A 23,059-nucleotide genomic window follows, 5' to 3' on the forward strand; every position below is an offset into this window, starting at 1 on the left:
CGTTATTTTCAGCAGAACGATCTGAACTGTCAGCCCATCGTCGACGGCGAGCAGAAACTTGCGCTGCGGCTTGTCCTTGCTCTCTGTACAGTGGTCTGCTGAGCCCGATGTTGGCTGGTCGTAGCCACACAGGCAGCTCTACGATTCGCGTCTTTATCGGCGGTTCGAACCTTGCGACGAGACGCCATAACCTGTACCGAAGAGTACACATAGCTATCCGTACTACGTGGCGCACATGTAGGACACCGGCGGCGGCGGACACCATCGCAAACCGAAACGGAATGAGTTGGTATTGGAATGAGTTCGTAGCAGCTTTCGCTGTAAAGCCACGACCACAGAAGACACGAGAATGCACGTAATGATTTATTCGTATCCTCCTTTAAACGGGACGGTTACAAATAGTTACCTAGTATGTTTGATTTATTGAGGTATGCTGTACATATTTCTTATTGTGGCATTCCTGGTATCATTATCATCAGCCTGGTTACGCCCACTGCAGGGCAAAAGCCTCTTCCATACTTCTCCAACAACCCCGGTCATGTACTAATTGTGGCCATGCCATGCCTGCAAACTTCTTAATCTCATCTGCCCACCTAACTTTCTGCCGCCCCCTGCTACGCTTCCCTTCCCTTGGGATCCAGTCCGTAACCCTTAATGACCAGCGGTTATCTTCCCTCCTCATTACATGTCCTGCCCATGCCCATTTCTTTTTCTTGATTTCAACTAAGATGTCATTAACTCGCGTTTGTTCCCTCACCCAATCTGCTCTTTTCTTATTCCTTAACGTTACACCTATCATTTTCATTCTTCCTGCTTTTTCTTCCTGGAAACTTCTATAGCTACCTTGTACCGATAGGTATGCCTGTGACGGATGCGGTCTTATAAAACTTCTCCTTGCTTTTTTCCCACCCTCACTGTAAATTTCTCTTGCTTATCTCGACTTCTTACCGGTTGATGTTTAAGGATCAGATTCGCTTGATATCATGCGAATCATCCGCATTGCTTAGCTTCAGAATCAACTTAAAGTGGACGGAATTCGGTCCCCTTTAAGTGGTTCTGGAAGGCGTACTCTAGCTACAGGCTTCACTGGGTATGGAGAGTAAGAGATGGATGGGATATGCTGATTGGTCTCTGCATTTCACTGCAGCATACACATGCCTTAGCTTGTTGCAAGTATCTGTTCTGGCATGTTTTTTTGTACTTCGGCCAAAGCTCGTGCCTCAAATAGCAAGGTACTGCCCTTTGTGCTACCGTACAGATTTTCTCTTCTTTCATTTGTTTTCAGCGTCGTACATCTCTGTGCTGTTTTCTTTTTGCTTCCATTCTTCGTATCCACTTTGCTGTCTCTATTTCTCTCAATTTCTTTCTGAATGCTCCTGGTTCTCTATTTACACTTTCGATTACCCCGTACTTGGTCACCAACTTTCTTCACCTCGGCTAAGGTGCAGATAATACTGAACCTTAGCCGGCCATTTAATTCATCCATGTTCTTGAGTCGTTATTCAAAACTGATTGTGCTCTGCGCTTATCTGACTTCCAAAGAGGCCCATCCCGAGTCACCTTGCACTGCCACATTTCTGGTTTTAATGTGGGCTCCCAAATCTGACCGGCCTACCTATATTTGGTTAACTTCCAACCCCAGGAACGCATCCGATCTTCAGCACAGAGGGACATTTACGAACGCTAGCTCTGGCACCATTACTCCTTTCCGTATTCCGCGCACCCCCTCCTATTTATTGTCGCTCGAAGGTGTCCTGTTTCATTATTGCTGCCTTCTGTTCCGCCTTTATTTCCAGATCATCTTGGTAGTTGCTTCAGTAAGCCTTTGCGTTCTTTATGCATATGCCGAGGCGTTTATACAGCATAGCCCAACGTAACAACACTTGCTGGTGTGCGTTCTTGTCTCTGAGATCGTAAGGGGTTTGTGAGTCTTACATTCGTTGAAGCGCGTTGCAAACGAAAGTCACTTCAAATGCTATATATTGTGTTTTAGTACACATGTTTAACAACAGTCACTACATGACGCCAAATATTTATACCTGAAACTAGATATTTGAAGAGTAATGCGCACTACAATATCGCAGAATATGCTTGTATATATCGTGCAACAGGCGTCGTACGCTCTTATAAAAGTGTATAGGGCAATTCCCGTTCGCAGAGCTGCCACAATGACCAATGCACATGGATTGAGTTGCATTCTTCGAAATGAAATGGTGGACTTCAATTGGGCCTCGGGCGGCACGTTGCCGAATACACTAACTGCTACTATTGGGAGCGTGTTGCGATTCGAATTTTTTTAAGCGCAAGGTTATGCATGTTTAGGCGTTCAACCAAGTAAGTAGGAGTTTACGTTCTCGTTAAGTACTGATTGTTTATACCAAATTACATAGCCAAATGCACACCAAGAAGCAGTCTTACTATTATTTATTATTTTGTAAGCGCCTTTGCTCGGGCATGTATGCTTTAAGAGGTGCAGTTTCTGCGCAATACGCCGATAGTCTAACATAGCATGAACATAACATTTTTCTCAGGTTAAGCACTGCACGACATCATGCTGTGTAGCCAATAATAGCATCCGTTTAGGTGATCGACGCACAGCAGACTGTAAATGGCATCATTTTTTTATTGATCTGTAAGTTGTAGAAGGAGCACAAAAAATAATTCATTCGTCTTTCAGCACAAAAGCGCAACAGTAAAAGAGCCTAAATTTAACTCAACATTTGTTTTTCTCCAAGGATGCATCCCAACCCCAGAATCCGGAAATAAGTAAGGTTTTCTTTGACATAACGAAAAGCATAAGCAAGAGTGAAGTGAAATCTATGTACGGTGAGGCGCAAGCAACAAACAAGAAAAGTTGTGGGGCATCTTAAAAAACAGTGACGTAGACAAGAAGATAAGAACGAGCGCTGCGATGTTTGAGAACAGCTTTTCTGGGAAACATACTGTACAAAAGAACAAAAATTGACCTTCTGGACAACGTTGCCAGCGAGCTCAGCTCAGCTGCACTGCAATCCACGACACGGTCGCTCTACATGTGACAGAAACGAATGTCAAGCTGCTTCTTTAAAAAAGCCGTAGAATGAAGTGCAGAAAAAATATTTATTAATTCAGCGAGTGGTAAACTCGCCAGATAGAGATGCCCGCCCTCATTTATGTTAAATTTGAATTGCTGGAAGCTGAGAATAATTCTACAAGCCTTGTAAACAGCTATCTGATCGTAGCTGCAGCGGCCTACCGATTGTTGGGGACAAAAGTTTTGATAGCGGTTGGCAAAACGCCATGCATGGATGCGTGTGTGTGTGCGCTCCTGAGAATAGCCGCATTATAGACGGGATTTCCAAGGTAAATATACCTGGTAGCGAAGCTTCCATAGGAGCCCATACTTTCAAAACATGGCGGTCCATCGGCGGTCCATGGGGCTTAGCGCCATCTGTATGTGGTGGGAACACTTCCGGCGGAAGAAAAAAATAATGTAACGCCATGTCCGGTAAAAGCAGAAGTGACGTCATTTTGTTTTCGAAGGCGCGAAATTTGTTTTGTTCTTCCTTTGGAGCTATATATTCAAATGCCCCGCCATTCGACTTGGGCGTTTCGAGCTTTCAGCGTGGAAAGCGATGCAGGAAAAGGCCAGCCGTACGGTTGTCGAAATCGCATCCCTGCGTAGAACATACTTTCATTGGAGGCCGACGAAAGCTTTAGGCGTAGAGTGCTGATCCTATTGTTGGATGCCAAGCCCGTCAGTCAGCGCAGTCGCACGAAAACAACTACACAATTATCTGGCGGTCGTAAGTCACTACTTTTGACTGAAGATTCAGAAGCAATGAAGCTACCCGCGTCACCAAATTCAGACAAACTTCGACAAGCAAGAAAGCACAAACTGTGAGGGGGGCGTATTTCAACAGGTGATACGAGTGAGCCTTTCTGCCCATTTCAAGACGTGCATTGCATTGCGAGTGATAGTGGCGTCAACGCCCCCTGTAGCGATGGGCGCTGAAAAGAAATGCATTTATTAATAATAATAAAATTAAACTTGTATTCTCTTAACTCCTCACGAATATATAAAATTGACTAGGAATTTTATTTTTGTTGAATGAATCTAACTGTGGGTCTCGTTTGAATTAAAAGACGCGTTTTTCTTTTCCAATGTTTGTTCCCTTCAAACATAGTCGCGCTTCAAACGCTGCTCCCATAACCCCCCATGGTGATGTCGGTGACAATCTGTACTGAACCGCTTTTCGCCCGAAGCTTCGCGACCTATTTGAATCGACCTTGGGATTTCGTTCATCTCCAAGACCTGGATGGATGGATGGATGGAGGCTGTGAGCGTCCCCTTCAAAACAGGGAGGTGGCTTGCGCCACCAAGCTTTAATTATATTGCCTAATGTCCTTCCTATGAAAAATAAAGAAAAGAAACCAAAGAAAGAAAACAAGGGATTCCCATCACGAAACGTTCTTAACCCCTATTGGGAAATTTGTTTTTGTACGCCTGCGTTGTTTGTAGTTACTTAACTTCCACCATCCTTCCAATTGCTTCTTACTAATCTCTATTGCGGACATACTTATGGTGACCGGCTTTCGCTGAAACCAAGGCCTTCCAGGAAGCCATAGGTGCCTACATCAACCACTCGGCAGATATCTTAACCTTCAACTAAAACAGGCTCCGTCGTTTCCCTAGCTTTACCGCAGCAAGCACATGTTTCTACCTTCTTGTATCTCGCATTATAAGTGCGTGTTGAAAAGGACGAACGTGCAGGAAACTCCCCCTCTCCGGTTAACTGGAAGTTTACCACGTGCCGCCTGTATTTTTTTCGAGAGAATATAAATGCAGTCGGCCCGCCACCGATGGGCATCGATGTTTGAGTCCGAATGGCAGACGACACTGAACAAGCCTTCCAAGCCTAACGGAACGTGGCATATCAATTAGCTCGCCTTTTGATTTCCTCATAGTAACTGTTATCGCTCACACCAAGCGAAACATGAAAAAATATTACTGTGTTCCTCCTGCTTATCGCGCAAAACAGGCTGATGATATTTCCTTTATTGTTAGCATGAGTGCAGCATCTTTAATGTTGTCAGGCAAAACACACGGCATAGATTTCCTTACATCCCTGTGTTTCTATTTCCATTTGTTACTACATATCTGAAACTGAATCTATTGGTGCGCCAGGTACACGAAACGCATTTCACCGGGAAAGGTTGTATTGGATCAACGAATCAGTACGAGGAGTTGTGTTAGGTGACGTTACAGTGTATGCTCATGAAAAACACACTGTCTATATAAAACGTACGCGCTCGTTGAGAGATAGGCATATCTTAATAACTCCTAACAAGTGCCGTAGATCGTAGCGACTAGTGTCATATTTAAATGACCTCAAAATTAGACCGGATTATTGCAGCCAATTTCGTAACGAAGCAGTTAGTACTCAGCGATAAACATGATTTGTTTTCTTTTTAATAGCAGTGCTCATAAATCGTATAGGGCTGTAAATGTTGCGACATTTTTTAGACAGTTCCACTGGCCTAGGTACATCAGAGCAGTTTTGTTTTACCAGCTGTTATCTTGTATGACTCACTTGCGAAGGCGACATTGCCCATGCAATAAAGCGTACAGGCAGCATACCAACAAGCAAAAGTGTGACCGTTTATTTCACAGTGCACTTATATAGACAACGCTTCACGTAATTCGTACAAAACGAAAGCGCGCACTGGCTGCGCAGTGATATGCGACGTCACGCTATAACACTTCTTCCCCCTTAGAAGAATTCTGACGGTCACTGGATTGCTATCTGTACGGGGGATGCCGCACACGTGCACTACGACGCAAGAATTTGCAGCTCAGCCGCAGCTGCAGGGTCTGGCTGGTTCGAAGAGCCGGGGACAGCTGTTCCCGGCGTGGGCGATTCAGATACCAGAAGGTGATGATTTGCAGACTGTCGCGCCTGGAACCACCAGAGGTGACATGGCGACTGGCTCACTAGACATCGGAACGGACGGATGAGCTGCGTCTTCAGACGCTGCAGGAGCACTTCATACTGGAGGGAAGCTTGAGGAACCCTGGCTTGCGTAGCGGGCTCTGATGTGGTCCGCATGTGTAAATCGCGCTGCCTGCGATACTTTTACCAGATAGGTAACGCCACTAACAACCTGCGTCACGACACCATCGTCCCACGACACTCTTTCACCTCGCCCAGTTTTCGCCAACAGAGCGTCCGCCACAGAAAAACATCGAGGAACTCCACGCGACACATCATTGTGTTACTTCATGGGCTGTTGCTGCTCCCGCATGGGGCGCGTAAAATCTGGTTTTAGCAGAGAGCTTCACCCGCGGCTGTCTTTTCAAAAACAATTCTTTCGGGGTCTGGCCAGTGATACTGTGTGGATTATTCTGATAACTCATAAGAGAGCTGTTCAAACACTCTAGGAAGGAATGCTTCTTGTAGATAAGTTCATCATGTAAGACCTGCTTCAATAGGACTTGTTTAGTTGTCTGCACTAAACGCTTGGCCGCTCCGTTAGAAGACGCATAATACGGCGGCGTCTTAAAATGCCTTACACCGTTCACTCAAGAACGTTGAGCACTCGTTAGAAATGAATAGTGGTCCATTATCTCTCACAAGTACCTCTGGCATACCGTAAGCGGCCAACACACTACGTAACTTCTCAATGGTTTTGTTAGCAGTAGTGGGTGACACAGGACAGACCTCGACCTATTCCGAGAACACGTCGACGAGGACTAACAACGCCTCGCAGACTTTTACAGCAAAATCGACGTGTTAGCGTTGCCAGGGATTTGTGGGATAATTCCATGGCTGCAAAGGAACCGGTGAAGCCGCGTTATGAACGACCTGACACACTCAACACTGTCGAACGTAGCCCTCGATCGAAAGATCGAGTCCTGGCCTCCACACAGCTTCTTGCTAGCACTTTTATGCGGCTAGCTCCCGGGTGGTGTTCATGCAATTGATGAAAGACCAATAGCCGAAGCTTATCAGGCAAGATCACCCTTGATCCCCATGTTATGCCTTCTTGCTCTACTGATAGCTCATCGCGACGTGAATGAAACGGTCTCAACTCTCCGGAGCTCTGCGGAGGCCAGCCATTTAGAATGAAGTGCGCCACGCGAGACAAGGTGCGATCAAGTCTGGTAGCTTTAGCTACGTCATCCGATTTTAGTGACATGCTGTCAAAAAGCGAGAGACACTCGGGAGGCTCGCCGGCCGCTACAATAGGCCGTGGTAGCATGAACAGAGCATCAGCCACTTCAACATTTCTTTCTTTCTGGTATATCACTTCATACCTGTGCGCGGCCAACGTAATGGCCCATCTTTCCATTCGAGCTGCATCAAGTGTAGGCACAGATTTGTCTTGGCCTAATATACCGAGTAGTGGCTGATGGTCTGTGTATAGAGTGAACTCTTTTCCATACAAGTAGCGGTGAAATATTTTTAATACAAACATCACTGCTAATGTTTCCTGCTTACCCTGCACATAATTCTTTTCAGCTGATATAAGTGTTCTACACGCAAACGCCACTGGCCTCTCGTGTCCCTCAGCAGTCTCATGAAAAAGAACCGCACCCAACTCATACGATGAAGCATCACACCACAGAGCAATTGGTTTTGCTACATCGTAAAAAGTGAGCACAGTATTCTTGGCAAGCAACTGCTTCGTAGCAGCAAAAGCTTCGTAACACGCCCGTGTCCACAACCACTTTTCGCCTTTGCGCAACAGACGATACACTGGTTCTTCCACGCAGGCAATGTTACTTAAAAACTGCGTAAAAGTTAGTTAACATGCCTAGATAAGCCTTAGCTCCGTTTGGCAAGTGGGCTCTGGCACTTCCGTGACCACCTTTATCTTTTCTTCCGTGGGATATATACCGTCGACGCACGCAGTGTGACCTAGATAAGTCACAGTGCCCTGAAAAAAAAAAACACTTTTCTTCTTTCAGAGTCACGTTGTAATCATTAAGCCACCGCAAGACTAGTTCCAACGTCTTTTGGCAGTCGGTGACATTTTTCCCCCCCGACACAATGACGTCATGTATGTAGCATCCCACGTGCGGTATGCTTTTGAGCACCCCATCCATGAACGACTGAAAAATAGCTGGTGCGCTGGCTACACGAAATGGTAAGCACTAGAACTCGAAAAGGATAGCAGATGGATAGCAGATGTCGGGACTCCGTAGTAAACGAAATCTGCTGATACGCGGCTGAAAGATCCAACACACAAAACCGCTTGCCACCCGCTATGGCAGAGTACAAATCCTCCGGTCGAGGCAATGGGCAGTGATCGGTCTTTAGAACGGGAATAATGGTCACATTGTAGTCCCCGCACAATCTCAGCGAGCCATCTTTTTTTCTGAATCACAACCACTGGCGTTGCCCAATCGCTTTGACCCACGCGGCGTGTAACTCCCTTTTTTTCAGCTTTTCCAGCTCCTTTTCTGCGTTGTCTCGTAGCGCATATGGAACCTTTCTGGCCTTGCCAAAGACTGGCGTACAGTTCCGATTTAGAACTATCCTTGCTTCGTAGTTCCTTACTACTCAGGGTTGCTTAGAAACACCCCTGGGAACTTTTGTTTCATTGCTTGTACTCTGCTAGCGTCGCTTCCATTTACAGACAACACACTTTTCTAGTCAAGCCCTAGCCTCACGAGGCAATTTCGCCTTATCAGCAGTGGGAACTGTGTCCCGTGATCTTTGACCATGATAACTGGCAGTCCTAAAGACTGGTTTCCATTCGTAACGAGAACGTTGCATTGCCCCTTCAGTGGAACGGGTTCCCCAGTGTATGTTCTTAGGGTGACTCGTGATGGCTCGCACTTGACTCGAGGAAATACGTTCAGCCTAACACTATCAGCAATTAGGCTTACAACAGCTCCCGTATCCATCTGCATGCAGATATCTTACCCTTCTACGTTCGCTTGTACTTCGTATCCAGAATGAAGTGTAATAATAACATGGTACACCTCTAATTCACAGTCACTATCAGAGCAGTCCAGCACGTTCGCAGTCGATAGTTCTCTGCGCTTACTGGAACAAGTCTTCACTAAATGGCCAATTTGTGAACAGCTGCGACATTGCACATTCTTATACCAGCAAAGACTAGCGGCATGCGCCTTGCCACATCATGCGCAGACTCGCTTCACGTCCTTGAACTGCCAAAGCTTCCATTTCTTTTCAGTTCCATGTCCTCTTATCGCCATGCAGCACCGCTTCCTTACCTTCTGCATGCAGCAACGCTGTTTGTCGCGCAGCCTGCTTCCGGTCCATGGCTGTCTCGCAAGCCTTATCAAAGGTTGAATTTTCTTCAGCAAACAGGGCGAGTTGTTTTTCTTCGCATCTTAAGACTGTCACTAATCTGTGTCGCTGTGCGTCTTGCAAGAACAGACCGAAATCGCACTTCCTTGCTAAATGATTTAAGGCCACTACGAAGACCTCGACGCTTTCTTGTTCCTCTTGTGCTCGCCTGTTAAAGTTGCAACGTTGGGTGATGACCGAACAGCTTCGGCTACAGTGCTTCTTCAACAGCACTGTCACCTCTTGAAAGGATTTGTCCCCAGGAACGGCGGGTACAACCAAACTTTTGAGCATGTCGCACGTTCGTGGTCCAATCACGCTGAAGGATACGACCAGCTTCTTTTCCTCTTTGATATCATTTGACCAAAGCGTTCTATATAGGATTCGAAATTCCGATCTTTCTCGTCGTACTCGTCTAACTTCCCTAGTCGCGCAATTTCCAGTGAAGTGACTGTGTACTTATCCGTTCGCTCTCCCGATGACTGCGTTGACCCGTTGCTGTGTCGCGTGGGGTTCCTCGATGTTTTGCTGTGGTACCGACGATTTCTTCTATTCCGGGCCATGGCTGCCGCCGCTTTATATTCCGTGGCTGTAGACTGCCGATCTTCTATGATTCTGCTTCCGTACTGAGCTAGTAGAAGTGGGCACAACCCATCGTCGTCGCCAGTGCAATAAAGCGGACAGGCAGCATTCCAACAAGCAAAAGTATAGCCGTTTATTTCACAGTGCACTTGTATCGACACGGAATCACGTGATCCGTACAAAAGGAAGGCGCGCACTGGCTGTGCAGTGATATGCGACATCACGCTATAACAGTCAGGTAGGTTTGTTTTCTGCACTGATGCTGCTGCGCAGAACCGATAATGAAATATGTATTGTGAGACAGGCTTTCGCCTTGACTGTCCGAAGCTAAAGGCCAATACGCGCGATTTTGTGTTTGGCAGCATGTCGAGATACAACATTCTAGGTTATTTTACCTCGCATTTTCTTCGAAGATGATTCCTGGAGAACTTATCAGGAAACGGTTGGCTTAATGAGGAAAGAGGGTTCATTGTAAGGCCCTTAAATGTAATACCTTTTCCAACTGTTGATTACAATTTCTTTTCAGATAAACGTTACTGTGATCATGGTCTTAAGCTTTTGGTTTTCACTTAGTTTTTCTGTGACATGCTCAGGCGGGTTACCTACGGGGCGTACCATGTTGTTTCGTGCGTAGGTGGGCTTCGCATTTACCAACTCCTATGGTTTCCTCATACTGATGAACTGCAGCCACAATGCATTACATACACCACCGTAATGGCACTCCCACAGCTCTTTTGCATCTGCCACCGCTGTATTGCCGAAAGTGATGTGAGCAGTGTTTGAAAGGCTCGACAGTTGTCTACCATCGGAGCGCAGAGTAATAAAGTGCTGTTACCATGGTAACTTTATGCATAAGGCTATATAGGCGTTGTTAAATTTCCTAAGTTCAACCTACCGGCATATTCGACGTATTCAGAAAAGTGCCTGCCTACGTGGTTTAATTCATTTGTGCTGCGAGCATTGTCTATCTTTTTCTGTTTCTTTAGCCATTCCTCCGTACAGGTTTGCAAACCAGGGCTTCCTCTGGGTAGCCTCTCAGCCCTTCTAGACCCAATTTCTGCCCCTGATATATGACTGATTTGGGAATTAAGCTCTTTTTCACGCTGTTACACATTGAAACTTCCCGCTCAAATACGGTATGAAAAGCCACTCAGAAAATTGAATCGTTGTCCTCAAGAACAAATGTGGGCAACCATGAGGAAAAGCTTAATATGGGACATTGTTGTTTGGGCAACGCTGTTTGGGCAACGCATATGGGCAACACTGTTTTTATGAAGAATTTTCTTTTCCTGAGCAGCACATCATTTTGCATATATTATGAGGACGAAACATACCGAATTACTGCGAACAGTTGTGCAACAGAACCATTCATTCCGGAGGAAACATCACTTATGCTTTACAAGGCTAATTGTTTACGGCGTTGTGCAGCGATAACAGGAGGCGTATTAACGCGAGGTACTGCCGTTTAAAATGTATGGAGAGACTCATATGCTGATGAATCTGAAGTTTCTCATGTGCGTAGCCCAACAAACATTTGCAGCAATGGGTCAGTGAAAAGGTAAAACATGAAAACAGGAACACGAATGGAACAACTAGTAACGTGACAGCTGCTTTTCGGAAAGGCGCACATGGCGGATGGGTCATAAGAGAAACACCAGGGAAGTGAAAAAAAGTGTACATTCCGATGGTGCCAATGATAGTGGCGTCTATGATGCTTTGGCGAGGCCTCTAGACAGGTGCGAGCGAGATGCCGCGCGTGGTAGGCGAATGCGATCTGGTCGCGGCGGTATTCAGTGACAGAACGTGTGGGAAAGGGTAGCAAGGTGTCGAAGGGCAACGCAGGTTCTCGGCCGTATAACATAATGGTGAATAGCCGGCGATACCCTGATGCGATGAATTATACGCGAACGTCACATATGGTGGATTAAAATCCCAGTCCTAGCGGTCGGCCGCAACTTATTTGGAATACATGTCAGTGATAGTCCGGTCGAGGTGCTCCGTGAGGCCGTTGGTCTGCGCCTGGTAGGACGTGCTGAATTTGTGCTTTTTCGAGCTGGAGCGAAGGAGGTCTTCAATGAGTGCCGAGAGGGCACGGTTAAGTAGTAATTGGCGTCGAGCACGGTGTCCTAAAATGATGTAGAGTAGAAAGTCACCGACATCAACGACGCAACTTGCCCTTGTGATGGCGCACCGCACTGCGTAGCAACGGCGACACATGAGTGGTAGCGACGGCGACCCATTTATTTCCGGAGCCCTGAAAACGAAACAGCTGATGAAGGTCTAGAATAACTCGGAAAGAGGGCGGGACGTCGATTGGCTGGAGACAATCCGCCAGAAACGCGGAGGGCTTCTTCCGGTGCTGACACGGCTCACAACCGGCAATGTAACGCCGCACAGACCGGGAAGACAGAAGAAGCGACGCCGTACATGGCTGTATGTGCACGAGACGCCCAAGTGCTCAGGCAAGGGAGCGTCGTCACATCGGCGGAGGACAGTCGAACGCAGATGGGATTTGATGACGAGGAGAACCTGAGGATGGACGGGATCAATGTTGCGGCGGCATCATGCCTCCTCTTTGAGGAGAAACACCTGCAGAGAACCGTCACCCGACGGTGACTCCAGGAAGTCGATGAGGGCTCGTAACGAAGGCTCACGGCGTTGCTCGTTGCTAACTTAAAGCAAATGAGAAGCACACTTTAAAAAAGTTTACACCTTTGGGGCTTATCTTGTCCCCAAGCAATAATCATCATCGGCCTTGATTGCGTTTCCTCTCTTGCAAACTCGGCGCTCGCTACTTTCCTGTCGAGAATGCTGTGTCAAGCTGATAACGCGCAAGCCGTTCGTGACTAGTAAGTACCGAGATCGTAGCGTTAGAGAAAGGAAAGGTGGGAAAGACAGATGACAGTACAACCCAAATGATGTAAACTTTATTTTAGAGTGCAGAAAGAACTGAAGCGGTGGCGGCCGCATGTGCCTGTTCTTCGACGGGGTATAGGGACAAACAATCGGCATCCACGAGCAAGCGTCCTGTCCTGTATACAACGGAGAAGATATATGCTTGCAGGCGTAAACCTAGCGAGCGAGTCACGCCGTGGGGTCTTTGAGCCAGGATAGCCAGCAGAGAGCGTGGTGATCAGTGATGACATAGAATGGGCGTCCACACAAGTGGGAAAAAATTCGCAACTGCCCAAGCAAGAGCGAGGCACTCGCGCACTGTGATTGAGTAATTGCGTTCAACGGGGGATAGAAGCCGGCTGGCTTATGCTATAACGCGATCATCTCCACCATGGCGTTGCGCTTCTATGCCATGACTACTGGCATCCGTTCTAACTTCCGTTGAGGCAGACGGGTCAAAGTGCGCTAGAATTGCAGGCGTGGTAAGGAGGGCAGTGAGGTGAGAAATAGATGCGACAAGATCAGGACCACAAGGACATGGGGAGCCTGTTTTCAAGAGGATGGTAAGGAGACGTGCAATGGTCGCAAAAGCCTGTATAAAGCGCCGGAAATAGGAGCACAGTCCTAAAAAACTACGGACGTCCTTTGTAGACTTCGGGACAGGAAAGTTCATAACGGCGTGAACTTGTCTGGATCAGGTCGCACGTGTCATGCATCCACGAGGTGTCCAAGTATGGCGATTTGGCGGCGAGCGAAGTGACAATTTGAAGAGTTCAGTTGGAGACAGGCCTGGTGGACAACGTCAAGAATCACTGAGCGACAACCAAGGTGCGTGTCGAATATGGGCGAGCAAACACTGAGGTCGTCCAGATATCACAAACAGGTGGACCACTTGAACGCTTTAAGGAAAGAGTACGTCATTGGTTTCAAGGTGGCTGGCGCATTACAGAAACCGAAAGGCGTCACCTTGAACTGATAGAGACCGTCACGGTTAATAAATGCAGCTTTCTGCCGGTCCACGTCATCCACAGCAATTTCCCAGTAGCGGGACCGTACGATGATAGAAAAAATATAGGTGGCACCGTACAGGGTAGTCTAGAGCGTAATCAATATGTGGTAAAGTCTAAACGTCGGTTCTTGGTATTTTGTTTAGGTGGAAATAATCTACACAATAGGGCCGTGTTACATTTTTTTACAAGTATGACGGCATAAGCCCAAGGGCTGCAGGAAGCCTCGATAACTTTCTCTGCATGCGTCTTTGTTACTTGCTGCTTGATAACTGCTCGTTCCGATGTAGAAACAAGATATGGACGCCGTTGAATAAGATTCGCATCGCCGGCATTTAATCTATGGTTCACGACACACGTTTGACGTAAGGGTAGATTGTCAAAGTTAAATATTTCGCGTTAGCCTTCAACAACGCGGAAGAATGGTTCAGCTTGAGCAGATGAAAGGTCAGAGGAAACCATCTTCGCGATCGCGACGCCACTGCTGTGGGATTAAGTCGCGGTACGGGCTAAGCTGCAACAAGCTTCGGCGGTGACGTGCTCAACCTGATCACCATGCACAGCGCTAATTTGAGCCAATTAGATATCTTGTGAGAGTACTTGCGCTGTTAGCTCGTAATTGAGAAGGGGAAGGGAGGTGCGGTTGCCTGTAATTGTCAGCGGGGCGTTCGGAACGGCAACGCCATGCGAAGCATAACGGCCAGAATTGGTGCGACGATGTTGGTGCGACCATTGCTTCGAGAATCTCACCCACTAATTTAGAAGCATGCTTGCCGTATATAACTCTCTTCATGCAGCTCTTCTGCAAATATTACCGCGATGTTTCACTTCATAAACGCGGATTACGCGCAGGCGTATGCGACAGCATACGAGGCTATTCGCCCTCAGTGCGCCTGACTCTCGCCGCATCGCAGATCGATTTCAGTATAGGGCTCGCGGGGCCGCGCCATACGCAGCAACCATCGTTGTAGAGCCCCCGCCCATCAGCCTACCTCTTTTCGCTCGCTTCGGTCCCTTTCATGCGACGGAAGACGGCGCGATCCCTCCCTGCTCTCCCTTATTGCGCGCGCGAAATCGAGCAGCCATCGTCGGCTCCCTCTCGCGCATTTTCATTAGCACATACAGCGTACGTCGCGTAGTGGCTATGTTATCACGAGACGTACTCGGTACGTCCGTAGCCCAGACAGAACCCGTAGCAAGTGTCCGAGGAGGTCAACCCAGAGCGCTTCAGTCTGCCCTCCTCTCCTCGACGTTTCGCCCCCTTTCTTCTTACCCGCGTTCTTCTGCGCCAATTGACTTTCCTCAAGGTTGCATTCCTTTACCGCGCGCTGAACGAGACATACGGAGCGGGACAGACGGGACATGTACGCTTGAGCAAAAAGAAACATCCCGTTAGAATTTAGCTGGTGGATTCTGACTCGCGTCGCAGAGGTTTCTCGAGCACAGGAGCCTGAAGCTTCAGTGCGCAGCGCCATGGAAGCTTGACTTCTTTATGTGTTGCAAGCAAGGAAACAATTGACAGCTTTCGCACACACCAACGTGTTATGTATCTCGAAGGCCATGCATATATTTTGCGTTGGCGCTGCTAGATGGTGTAGCATGCCGAGACGGAAAATTTGGTTGAAAGCTTGGTTTGGCGCAGGGAAGTAATACACGTTTTACAGCTTCAGAACGGGGATTGAACTAGCTTTATTCATAAGTAACAGCAGGTTTGTTGAGTGGCAGTGGTGGCACCCCAGTCGGGCAGCCGCTCTTCGGTTGCAAGAAAAGGCGCGGCCAATGCCCCCATGTCGACGAAGTAAGAGGCTATAATGACCCCCATGGCGGGGACAAAGAATTCATGGACGGTTGCTACGAGAGCTCCCCTCCTCCCCTAGAATGCCGGAGGCTTAGGTTTTAATGGCGGAAAGAATAAAGAGTTAATGTTCAAGATAAGCTGGTTTCACGTGGTCTCACTACTTTGTCTCTTCTTTGCCGCGAATGTCAACCTTCAAGCTTTTCTTTCTTTCAAGCTTTCCGCACGAACCAAAGTACGGGGTAAATGGAGGCTTGATAGAGTCACGCCGCAGAAAGACGTGCGTGGTTTTTTCTATTGTGGGGAAATATAGACTTTACGTGGACGATACGTGGTGGTATAAGTCGAAGCTGGTCGAGCCAGGAATATAGCCTCTCTAAGTGCTGCACAGTCGCTGGCGCCGTGCCTCTCTGTCTTGGAACGCGGATGTGTTACACTCTATGGCCGACTATGACTAGAGACCATGTTTGTCTCCGTCCGCAGCCTCCTGCTCGCGTCACATATGTTGACATGATGAAGACCAGGCAGCCACCTCATCGGCCTCCCATCATCATGTAAGTACTTAACATCACGCCGTGAATCGCAAACGCAGAGATCCACAACCTACAGCTACAAGGTTCATGACCACGTCATCGAAAGCCTTTAAGATATCCAAGTGCACCGGATCAGCGGACGATGGGCCAGTGAAAGATTGGTTTTGCTTCTTCGAGCGCCACTCATCCTCTGCATCCTGGTCGGAACAGGATATGGTCACAGCTTCCATGAATACGTCACCTGTGAGGCATTTCGCTTCTACGTCACACGCATCAATTAAAACAATGAATCATGGGAGAGAATCAAGGAACATATGTTAAGTCAGTAAATATTATACGCTGTAGACCCGTCATTATTCAACAGCTGGAGGCATTGGAACGGGTTCGACTCAGTAACCCACAGTCTCCACGCAGCGATATCATCACTGCCAATCAAGGCCATGTATGACCCTATCGTCGACATCTCTATCATGTTGTCATCCTGCCGAAAAGAGGAAACAGAATCGCGCGCCTACTATGGTTTCACCACGCCGACCACGTAAGACAGGAAGTCGCCATCATAGTTTTTTCGTGTGGACTTCTACATTACATTTATATCATATTCTTGCAGTCTCAGGCTCCACCATGCCAAGTGTTTTGAACGGTTCTTTAAATTTGCTAGCCCACACCATGCGCGATGGTGGCTGACGACTTTGAATGGCCTGCAATATAGGTAAGGGCGTTATTTTGGTACAGCCCAAACGACGGCGAGGCATTTCTTTTCGGTCGTAGGATAATTGCTTTCCGCTTTTAAAAGCAATCGGCCAGGGTAACTTATCATGCTTTCAAGTCTGTCTTTCCTCTGGACTAGAATGGTTCTGAGCCCTATGTTGCTGGCGTCAGTGCGGATTTATGTATCGGTGTTCGCGTCCAAGTGCGCAGGTATCGGTGGTGACTGCATGCGTCGTTTGAGTTCTTGAAATGCTTCGCCATAGGGGGTTTCCCACTCGAACATGACATCACATTTAGTTAGGTATGTTAGCGGCTCAAAGAAGCTTGAAAAATCCTCGATAAACTGCCTGTAGTAGGCACACATGCCAAGGAAACTACACACTGCCGTCTTGCCGATGGGCTTGTGGAACTTTGTGATGGCGGCTGTTTTCTGTGGGTCGGGTTGGACTCTACAATTGCTGATAACGTGGCTCAGGAACAGAAGCTCATCTTAAGTGATGCTGCACTTTTCCGACTTCATCGCGAGTCCTGATGAGTTGATGGTATCTAGTACTGTCGCATTCTGGCTAAGGTGATCGCCCAAACTTTCGGCGAAGACGGCGATGTCATCCATGTAAACACGACAGGTCTACCACTTCAGTCCTTCTAACACCGTATCCATCACACGCTGGAACGTTGCAGGCACCGAGTTGAGTCCGCATGGGATGACGTTGAGCTCATTGAGACTGTCTGGCGTCATGAAGGTGGGCTTTTTGCAATCCCTCTCGTCTACTTCTATTTGCTAGTAGCATGTCTTGAGATCTATCGACGAGAAGTATTTATCAATGAAGAGCCGATGAAATGCGTCATCTATCCAGGAAGGGGGTATACATACTTCATGATCTTGTTCAGGTGATTCGACGCAGAAACGAAGAGTTCCATCCATTTCCTTCACCAATACAACAGGAGATTCCAACGACCTTTCTCATGGCAGGATGATGTCGTCGCGCAGCATTTCGTCGAAATGTTGTCTTACAGCTTTACGTTCTTGCGTGGAAACTCGGTAAGGGCTCTGCCGGAATGATTGAGCGCACCCATTGGTTATATTGCGATGATTTGCGAACATTGGTGAGCTGTTTCTGCTTAGCCATCGGGAGACTTCGATATATGTCGAAATCTTGTTTGGGAACTATGGCCTTACGGGTAGATGCACCAGAATCCGAAATGACAAACGCATTGCTGGCTTCTAGAATTACCTCGATGTACGCGATCCCCCTGCCCCTCTTGGTGCGCTTAAACGCCTGGCTGAAGTATATCAGCGTCACTTTCGCTTTCCCTCTGTGCAGTTGAGCGATGCCTCTTGCGACGGAAATCTCAGGGTCAATCAGTAGACGTTGGTCGCCCTCGATGACGCCTTCTATATCGGCGGGTGTTTCGCTGACCACGGAAATTATAATACTGGAGTGAGGCGGGATACAGTCAAGGCACGCTGACGAGTACAGTCAAGGCGCGCTGACTGGAAGGCCTCTCCGTCGGTGTATCTTGGTCTGTGGACAGCGTTATCGAGTTCGAGCTCAGTTTGATAATCGCGCTGTGTGGGTTCAGAAAGTCCAAGTCCAGAATTACGTCTCGCGAGCACTGTTGGAGGGCAACGGATGTCGTAGGGTAGGGTTGGTCATGAACTGTAATTCTTGCCGAGCAGGCAGCGTTATAAGGTACCTCAGTAGGTGTTATAAGGTGTCCTCCAGGTGTCAGAATTTGAGAGCCATCCCGCGCAGTATTCGATTTCTTGAGCTTGGCGACTGAGGGTCTGATGATTACGAAATAGCGGTTTCAATGTCTACAAGCGCGCTGACCAAGGTTGTCCAGAAGCACGTAGAGGTCAGTGGTTCTTTGTCTTCCATTGCAGTTAGATCTTGTCGTCGGAACACGACTATGTCGTGTCCACCCTTGGCTATACGTGGCCTCGTCAGGTCGTTTTTCGTCAGCGCATCCTTGTCTTCGAGGGTTCATCGGTATGGTGGCCTGTCGTTCCTACGTCGCCAACATATATCTTGAAACGTGTTCGCCGTCGGCGGAGGATCTTCGGTATTTCGATGTACAGCAACCGCACTTTCATCGGTTGCTGCTTTTCATTTTCCGGATAGGAACTTACGCACCGGCCTTAGGCAGGGCCAGTATATGGTCGGCGTTGTGGCGACAGGTAGCGTCCTGGCAACGGCGAACGCAAAGGTCTTCAGGGTCGCCAATGAGCTGCGGCGATTTAGTCAGCAATGCCACGTTGCGCGCTCACCAAGCTGCGGACGTGCGCGTTGACGACGAACCTTCGTAGACCCCTCTTGCGGTAGGGGCATAGGCGGTAGACGTGGCCCGCTTCTCTGCATTGATAGCACAGCGGACGGTGGTCGGGGCGCGCCAAACGCTAGCCTTCCTCGGAATGATGCGTGGGGCGACGGGTTGGCGTGCTGGCGGCTGTGGTGGTTGGTGGCGGCACTGCGGCGTTACCAGGCCGTGGCGCAGGTGCACATGCGGAACGTGAAGGTGGGCTACGGCGGCGTATGCCATCGTTTCCGGTTGAGACTGCAGCAAATGAGAGAGCCCGAATGACTCTTGGATCTCCTCGCGTACAACGTCCGCGATCAAATCCACTTGAAGCTGGGAGGAAAGAAACAACTTCTGAAGCTACTCGCGCACGTCCACTCTGACAGTTTCGCGCGGGTCGTCTGTTCACAATGATTGAACTTTAGCGTCGTTTGCTTGCATCGGGCGGCGGTTCAATTGCCGGTTCCGCATTTCCAGAGTTTTCTCGATGCCATTTCCCTCATAAAACTATGGGACGGTCTTCGGTGGGTTTCGTATCATGCTGGCGAAACGTTCTTGCTCCACACCACGCAGGAGCAGGCGAACTTTATTCTCCTACCCCATTTCCAGGTCGGCGTGGCGGAACAGACGGCATATTTCTTGTGTTAAAATGGCCACGGTCTTGTTTGGCAGCTGCACTGGGCTTCCAATAGAACTTCAGCCCTTTATTTCCAGACAACACTTGTGAACGCCCTCGGGACGTTATTGTGAAATAGGCCCCACAATGTAAGTGTGGACTCCCAGTTTTCGAACCATGTGCTCCCGGCTTCTTCCGACAAGACGCACCGGATATGTCGAGTTGTTGGATACTCAGATCCTTGCGAAAGTCTCGAACCAGATCTCTAGGTTGTCCGACGAAGCTCCGCTTAAGGCACGTGGCTCCTCGGGTTTTTAAAGCACGATGGGGGACGCTGAAGCTATCATTCTTGTTGTTGACTTGGCCGCGATATTCCTAATGTTTTAGGATGTCTGTACTCTGGGGCAGTGCTTGCAGGTGGCCCTCGCTGGTTCTTCGCGACGTTGGTGCTGTCTTCTGCATTCTGGCTTCAATCACGGCGTTGCTGAGGCGTCCGGAACATGAGTGCAAAGCACTTCCACCATATGTCACGTACTGGTGACGGTAAAGAACACAGTAGCCAAACCGTCAATTGCGAAACTAATTCTTGCAAGTTACACTCAAACCACAACGATAGCCGTGAACACGGTCGGCGATCGTTGAAAATCTTATCAGCGGAGCAAGCAAGCGCCTCGGCGTTTTAACGCGAAAGCATTAAGAAGTCCGTGTCGCAGAAGATCCGGAGTACCGCGTTCGGTGTCGGAAAGCCGCAATGGCAGAGATTTTCTAACTACGTATTCCCAAACCTTTCATATGATGCAAGGGATTGACTGAACTAATTGAATTTATCCAGCTCAAATACGTAGACGTTCGTAAACTACGACTTGCACACAACCTACAGAGATAAAAGGTCTCAGATTGTGATTTAACTATACGACAAAAGATAAATATGTTTCTTGAAAATTTAAAACCCTTCACACACAAACCGGCCACGGCGTCCACAGGCCGGCCGCAGAGTCCGCCACGTTGCGCACGCTGGCGCGATGGGTGTCTGGGGTCCACGGAGCGGCACGCCCGGTTACCTGTATTAACTCCAGCTGGCGCTCGCCTCCACCGCATCGCACTCCACGCAAGAGACCTTGGTCCCAACATAAAGCTCGTCTTCGCGCATAGTGTTCGCGGCAAGCGTTTCCAGGAAAGCATTACAGTTACATACGTTCCACTTGACGGTAAATGTGTGAAGCAGTCAGAGATCGTTGAAAGCTATCACGTTCCACACTTAACGTCGAAGCTTAAGCGTTCTCCAAACTTCTATACATGAGTCATCGAAAGTGCGAGAATACTCGCTGGTGCCTGCATTTCTTCTAAAAAGGAATAGACAATACGCGTCGCGCATACATGCAGCAAGGTTACACTAGGTTGGGTGACTACATACAGCGGACAAAACTACCGCTAACATTAGATGAACTACTGATACATGTTGGTGCATTCAGCCCGGAGTGCTAAGATTTGTTAGACAGTAAATGCGGTCAGCCAATAATCAAGTAAACGTGTCAATATATGTATATATATATATATATATATATATATATATATATATATATATATATATATATATATATATAATATCATGGAACAATGAAAACATTCCGCCTATCTAAGGAGGTCGTCGGTCGTCGTTATGTACGCTTTATATTAAGGACATAGAAAGCTGACTGCAACGCCGTCAATTAGGGTTTGATTTGCCATACGTGAGGAATGGTCCAATCGTTCAACAAATAGTCGCCGGACTGATGCATGCGGAGAAAGCAAGACATATACAGACACTTGAGCATGTGTGCGGCAAGGCAGTGACAAATTTTGGCCTTAAGTTTAGCAAAGGCAGACAGGGAATTACCATCTTCAATCAGGAGACGAGTAATTACGTGGTGTCAATTCAACAGTAAGTCACGTCCATAGTCAAGCAATATAAACACCTCGTCGTATACATCAACGAAGGAAAGACTTAATCAATCACCTACCAAAATAACCTGAAACAAAAGGGAAGCGGAATTTCGCAAAAAACGAAACATAAAGGACTATGGGGCGGCAATAAGTATTAGGTGGTGCGTGGAATCTGGAAATGAGTAGTAATGCCAGCGCTAACATTCGCAAATGGGGTTGTGTGCTTAAGCTCGGATATTTCGTTGTGCTGGAAGTTAACCAAAGATTGGTAGGCAATTTGGCTTTGAGAACCTACGGCAGAACCACAAAGCATGCAGTGCAGAGCGACACGGGGCGCTAAAACGTAAAGCTGTCCCAAACTGTTTATTCCATTGCTGCAATCAGACCTCCGTGAGGGCTAAAACCTAGCTATATAAGCGAGGATCTTTATTCGTTAAATTATTCGACTACGGAATACGCGGTGTTGTTCTTGAACTTTTTTAATATTTCTTATCTGCCACAAAACAACATATTAATTCCGGAAGTTTAACGTCAGCAGAAACTGAACTTAAGCAAGGCGTACACAAGGTTTGATCTTAAGACCCTTATTATTTATAGTTCATAATACTGACATATGTAATATCCCTTAAACAGAAAAACTAGTTATGTATGCAGTGACACGAATGACTTTTTAGGGCTGAATCAATGAACATTCTCGAAGTTATTGTAACCAATTATTTAAGGCATTTGGAAGGGTGGCTACACGAAAACAAGTTTGCATTAAAGCCAAGTAAAACAAAATACGTTATTTTTACGCCTACGAACAAACCATGCAATAATCTGAAATTCTCCTTTCAAGGCACCGTGTTAGCGTGCATTCGCACACACAAATTTCTTAGTGTTTAATTCGAGGAAAACATGTCGTGGAATACGCATGTGTCAAAGCTTGCTTCTGAATTAGGCAAAATTGTAGGCTGCCTGTACCGGTTGTCAAATCTAGTGCCATTTAGGCTAAAAACAATTTGTTACGGCCACTTCTGCTCTCACGTGTCTTACTGCGCGCTCGCATGGGCAAGAAGCTCTGCTCAAAAGCTAAACAGAGTCGAGGTATTGTGGAAAAAAGGTTCTTGGAATATTTGAAAATTTTTATGTGTACCCTCGCGAGCTACGTACTCATCAGCTATTCATAAATCACGATATTACTAGAGCAAGTGATCTTCATGCGTATAAATTACTTTATACAAATCATGAGAAGGCAATAAACACTGACACCAAGGACAACATAGGGGAAATTACTTGTGCTTAATAAGTGAAGTAAAGTAACGATAATTTAATGGAAATTAAAGTGGATGAAAAAAATGATAAGTCACGATATGACTTATAAAAATCGGGCCTCTCGGTTAAACCCTTCTTCT

Source organism: Dermacentor variabilis, chromosome 6, assembly GCF_050947875.1.
Source record: "Dermacentor variabilis isolate Ectoservices chromosome 6, ASM5094787v1, whole genome shotgun sequence".
In the NCBI taxonomy this organism is placed as follows: Eukaryota; Metazoa; Arthropoda; class Arachnida; order Ixodida; family Ixodidae; genus Dermacentor; species Dermacentor variabilis.